This window comes from Otolemur garnettii, unplaced genomic scaffold (assembly GCF_000181295.1).
Source record: "Otolemur garnettii isolate 467f Iridium unplaced genomic scaffold, OtoGar3 scaffold00017, whole genome shotgun sequence".
NCBI lineage: Eukaryota > Metazoa > Chordata > Mammalia > Primates > Galagidae > Otolemur > Otolemur garnettii.
This window is the reverse complement of record NW_003852412.1, coordinates 14,259,064-14,265,103: the sequence shown is the minus strand read 5'-3', so window position 1 is coordinate 14,265,103 and position 6,040 is coordinate 14,259,064. Positions and strand designations below refer to the sequence as shown.

The window sequence follows — 6,040 nt, the reverse complement described above, 5'->3', positions numbered from 1 at the left end:
CTGGCTATTTTTTGGTTGCAGCCGTCATTGTTGTTTGGCGGGCCTGGGCTGGGGATTCGAACCCGCCACCTTAGGTGTATGTGGCTGGCACCTTAGCCGGTTGAGCTATAGGCGCTGAGCCTTATTTGCCTAGATTAAAGTTGCTTGGGGGATATACTAGCACTTCTCCTGTGTGGACAGAATCATGTGAATTTTCTTCTGGCTCCCATCGTTTCGAGCATAATGTGTGTGTTCACAGTTTGGAAATAGTTTTCCTAATTTGTGAGTTCTCAGATACTTTCTTTCAGATGGTGACTAGGTTTTTGAAAAACAGGTGAGCGCTGTGTTTTAGAAGTTAGTTCTTTACATAAACGTCCTAGGTGGAGGGGCCAGGGGGCAAGTTTTCTTTTGCCCTCTGAAGGTTCAGTGAAAAATCAAGTCACAGGACAGATTAATCGGATCCAATTTATTTAACGTGTATACTGGGGGCCTTCAGAGGGCAGACCCAAGGATATAGGGGAAGTTGGCCATTTTTATGCTTAGGTTTCACAAGGTACTTGTGTGGATGGCCATGTAGAAATATGTATAATTGTACAAAAAGGGTATGATGGAATGCTAATAGACTGAGTGGGGAAAGCCAGCAAGGGCCCCTCTGTGTAGGTTCTTCTTGGCTTTTCTGAGACACATTCCTTCCTTGAGGTGTGGGGCAGCATCCCATCCAGAATAGGGTTTTATGATGAAGCAGGGTAGGTCAGATAATTTCTTTATGGCCAGTTTTTACACAGAAAAGGCAGGAGGATAGTTTGAGTACTATTTTTAGGTTTTATGGTTGGCTTGCGGGTCGGGGGGAGATTGTGGTTTCTGTGACAGCCTTGGCAAAGAGGAATTCTAGTTTGTGTGGCCAGCCACTGGGGAGAGTCGGACTGAGAGGCAGGAGGGCAGGGGAAGGTCAGAGAACAACTTTTACTTCTGAGGTCTTCGTTGTAGGGTATCGTTTTCTGAGCCTCAACACAGGGAAAGATTCACCTCATTAAAAGTTAATCTGCAGTATATCCTCTGGTGAAGGGAACCCATCTACTGAGTTCTAAGGGGCTCTCTTTCCTGTCATGTTTAAGTTGGAATGCATCAGCCAGTGGGTCATGCAATGGGCCCGAGCCGCCCCGAAAATTCTTTTTATACAGGTTATACAGGTGGTGCTTTAGAATTCAGGAAGTTAGCCTGATGACTGCTGTGGGTAGGAGCTGTGGAGAGCACTTCACAGGATTATCTGATGGAATTCCCAGGGCAACTCCATGAGATGGGTGGCAGTGCTACTTCATTTTACAGGTGGGGCGGTTGAGGGTCAGGATATGTGTGTGTGTGTAACTTGCCCAAGTTAGCGATGGAGTTGGGATGGAACGTCCACATGAGCTATTTATTCTTGCTCAGTAATCTGTGGCTTTGAGGATTGGGAGGAAACCCCTTGCTCTCAGGTCTGTACGGAAACCACACAGACTCAGTGTGTGAGCCCGGCTTACATGCTGTGTCCCTGGATGCCCAGAGCCAGACTTTAGAGGTAACACCCTTAGCAGGCACATCCCCTTTGCCCTGTGGTGGAGATTCTGTAAGTAACGTATGTTTTCTTTTTCTAAAACTGGATGGAATTTGGAACAGCAAATATTTAATCAGAGCAAATAAGTTCCCCTTGTTAACATCCTGCCAGCTTGTTCAGCTTGAAGGTTCTTTGCTCCTAACGACTCATGAAGGCTAAATGTGCTCAGTCACCCACAGAGCATAAAGGAGGTCTTGGTTAGTGTGTAGACAGGGGAGTTGTCCGCCTACTTTTATTTTGATGAACTTCCAGTGCCACATACTCACCCTTTGAAGAGCTAAGGCCCCCCATCCCCATACTCTCCAGGTGGCCTGGAGTAAACAGGGGGAGGGGATTAGTTGGGGACTGTGGCTTAGAAGCTCAGGCCTGCTGCTCTTAGCATCCTCCTTGAAGTAGATTTTAAAGGAAGAAGAAAAAGAGAGGGATGGGTTGAAGGTGGAAGGTAGAGAAGAACCTGAAGGTGAAAGGGGGGCTTGTGTAGATGGAAGCGGTCCCAGGGTGCACGCGTTAGGTGAGGGGCGGGTCCAGGAATTGGTGCTGCTGAGAGGGAAGAAAAGGGTATTTTAGAGCAATAAAGTCCAGAAAAATAAAACAGCCTAGTGAGTGAGGTCATGTGGGTTCTCCTTCATGAATATCACTTTGACAGATTTAAAGCAATATTACCACCTTGTCTCTAACACGGCTCCTGCGGGCTTAACCTTCATTTGGGGCTAGACTGTCTGAAATGTTCATTTTGTGCGTGTCCCCTCTGTTACTTCTATACCTTGAGGTTTTAAACATGCTGGTTGCTTGCTCACCTTTAAACACAGCTAAAAATGCAGATTCCTTCCAAAAACACTGGTGTGACTTCTTACCTGCCTGTGGGTGCTGATTGTACCACGTGTCCTGATTGCCATCTGAAGCAATTTCCACGGCAGACATTGTCACTGGGAGGCCCCACAGGGATACCCTAGGATGCCTCAGACTCTGTGTTAAAAAATAAATTCCTGCTCTTTGTCCCCTGCCCACTGTACGCCTGCATAACAATGCCTTAAAAAAGAAGAGAAGAACCCTCCCTCCATTTTTCACATCATTCTTCTCCACCCAGTCCTGCCAGCTGTGAGTTCTACCCCCAGAATTTCTGTTTCCCTGCACTGGTTTACCTTCTTTAAGTTGATGTAAGACCAGTTAATAGAAGGAAAATAATTTTTAACTATGAATCATGGGAATCCCAGAAAATATGAGATGATTGAAGCTGATATAGTGTCCTGAGCTACTGGAAGGAATAGGGGTTTAGGGCCTTCGTGGGTTGGATTGTTCGGTATCCCCCCTGGTTTCCAGGTGTCCTTGTTTCTAGGTGTTTGGTTCCCAGTACCAGAGGATGGTTACTGGCACTGAGTGGATGGAATGAATGAGCAGAGCAAGCAGGTGCAAATGCGTCTAAGTAGGCAGAGTGCCAGAGTTTTATTAAAGATGAAAGCATTGAGGAAAAAAAAGATTAAAGCTTAATACATTCCTGAGAGGGAATGGGTTTGCTTCTGCAAGTGGAGGAGGCACTGAGTTTGAAAAGATTTCTCTTTAATGCTGACTCCCTCATTTTATGTTACTTGGGGGGTGGAATATTCATGGTTTTCTTGGAAAAGGGTGGAAAATTCCTGAAATTGGGAACTGTCCCCCTTTCTGCCTTGTAAGGCAGTTTCCAGGGGTTGCCATGATATTTGTAAATTGTCATGGTGCTAGTGGATGATTTTTACTATATTGTGAGGGTAGTTGATTTAGGGACATGTTACCTCAACTGTGTGCATGCTCCAAAGACCCTCTCTTGAGGCCTTGATGGTATCTCTACTTTGTGGTTTCTCTACCTGTGTCTGATTGGTCAGTCCTTGGAGACCCCCTTGACATGTTATCTGTTCTTTCCAGGGAGCCACATCCCAGGAGTCCTAATCATGTTGTTCTTAAAACAACCCAAGTCAGAATGACCTTATCTGTCTGTCCATGTCAGTCTCGGAGGCATTAGTCAGTCCCCCCAAACAACCAGCTCCTCGAAACAACATACTTGCAGGGTCTTAATTATGCCTGTTCCTGTAAGAACAACTCAGACCGCCCTGACCCAGGCCCACACAGAGTACCCTAACTGCATCCACTGTCCATCCTGTCCATGTCTAGCTAACATGAGTTGGGTTGACCCAAGTCATGGGAGAGTGACAAGAAATGGATTGGGAACATGATTGTCATAACATGCAGATAAAGTCTCTTACGTAATAGAAGTTACCTTCTGGTGAACAACCTTCCTGGTACAGAAACTTACTAAGGTAGAATTCCTTTACAGATGTAAATTTCTTCTATGAAGGACAGCTTTTCAGAACAACCTAAAATATACCAACGTGTATTTTGGTATAGCTTATTCTGGTCTCCTGCAGTCATATTTTGGGGCTGTATGTCCTGAGCCCCAATACCTTCTCTTGAGTTTCATCTCTTGCCAAAGAATAATTTTTTTTGGTATAAGTGTGTCCCATATAATATTCAGTCTAAGAATGTCCCAAATATTGTACGGGGCACATTTACATTAAAAAATTGTTTCTCTGACATTTAAATGTAACTAGATATTCTGTATTTTACCTGGCAACCCTCTACATGTGTTAGCCCAGTCAAATAAATGCAATAACATCTCTTTCTGTGCTATTATATCTTGCTCTGATATAAAATTATTTTTGCATTTTTAGGAGGTTGCTGGGAAAAAAATGTTCACCTTTACTTTAGTTCATGAAAATGGAGCTATACTAATAGAGTCTCAGAAATGATGCATTTTTGCCTAAGTCACTTATTTGGGAGTGCTTGGAAAAATATATTTTATATTCAGATGTAGTAATGACTAGTAGAAGCTGAATTCCTTTTGTTTATGGCAACTTTTTTTTTCTCATGTAAAGGAAAATAAAAAATCTCAGGACCACTCAAACTCATTATGCCTGGAGATTGAATCTGGCAACACTGCTGCCCTCTTAACCAGTAAATAGCAGTTACTTCCCAACCTTGCATCTAAGTGCCGCACATTAGCCAGAACTCTACAAAAGGCCAAGGTTCTGTGCCTCTCTAGGTGACTGCCCTCACAAGTTGCTCTTAAATAAGTTAACTCTTTCAAGATACATATGCTCCTCAAAACAAGGACATGCCTGCTGGCTGTAACCTTAGGTCTGCAATCTTAAGTCTGATTCCTTGTGTGTTATATTTCACACTGATGACGCCAATTATAAGATTATCTTTCCAGGAAAGGGCGATGTGGCTGGGGCACTGCTGGCCTCTCTCTGTTTGCCAATTTCAATTTTCGGAGTTTGTTGACGGTGATCTTGCTGCTTATATGTACCTGCGCTTATGTACCCAGCTTCCTGGACAGAAATAAAACTGGACTGTCGTGTATATTTTGGAAGTGTGCTAGAATTAGTGAGTGGAAAAGTCCTTATGTTGCAGCGTGCTATTTAGCGATGGCCTTCAGCATCCTCTTCATCCAGTAGCTTGGAAAATGCCGGAATTTAAGTGCCGTCAGATTTCCGTGTGAACAAGGACTTACCTGCAGAAAATAATGGAAAGAACACTTAATCCTTTATCCCTAGACATGGAAGGAGCTAAATCTCCAGATGCTGGTCTCTATTTGTGTGTTATTGGACCAAAGTTCTATATAAACAATGATGATATCATCATATAATACTTGGGAGTTCGGTGATCTGTAAGGATCAACCTTCGTACTGTCACTATAGAATTACATCCCGTGCGTGTCATTCTTTGTTTCAGACACCAGTTGTGAACGAGGTATCTCTAAGACACAGTAGAAAAGAAAATGGCAAATTATGCAAGTTCCTTATACTAGGATTTGGAAATGATAAATCTTTCTAGAATGAAAATAGAGATTATCTTCCCAGGTGCAGAACAAACACAAGATGAGATCAGTCATTCGTCCACCTGCCCTGAGATGTCTACAGAATGACCTCTTCCTTTACTGCCTTTTGGAATATTTGCCTTCCAACTTTTTTGGAAGATATTTACCTTATAAGGAATATATTTACCTTACATTTACCTTATCTTACCTGTAACATAGGTTTACTTGGTGCTAATTAAAATCAAGAAAATGTAGCCTGTTGCTTCACTGCCTACTCCCTTTTTTTCTGTGTGCCTCCTCCCTTTAATTAAATGCGTTCTATAAATAATTGAGCCTCCTGAAACATCTCTCAAAGGACAGGCCGCAGACGAGTCTGTGACTTATGTTCTCTTGAGCACGATCTCAACTTCTGGCTCAATAAACCTCCATTGATTGAGATTCATGCCCCAGTCTCTCTACTTGGGCACGGAAATCCAAATAGCCTCAGTTATTATTGTTTCTTTAAGATCTTTTCTAGAGGCTCGGCGCCTATGGCTCAACCGGCTAAGGCGCCAGCCACGTACACCTAAGGTGGCGGGTTCGAATCCCCAGCCCGGACCCGCCAAACAACAATGACGGCT

The 6,040-nt window shown here is 43.6% G+C and overlaps 1 protein-coding gene and 1 pseudogene across 1 annotated transcript in view; both read left to right on the top strand.

Moving 5' to 3' along the window:
• The window catches only part of LOC105886610, a 7,307-nt pseudogene extending 2,228 nt beyond the window's left edge, over positions 1-5,079 (top strand).
• Positions 1-6,040, top strand: part of SERINC5 (serine incorporator 5) — a 123,251-nt gene that overhangs the window by 80,244 nt on the left and 36,967 nt on the right. The window lies entirely within an intron of this gene.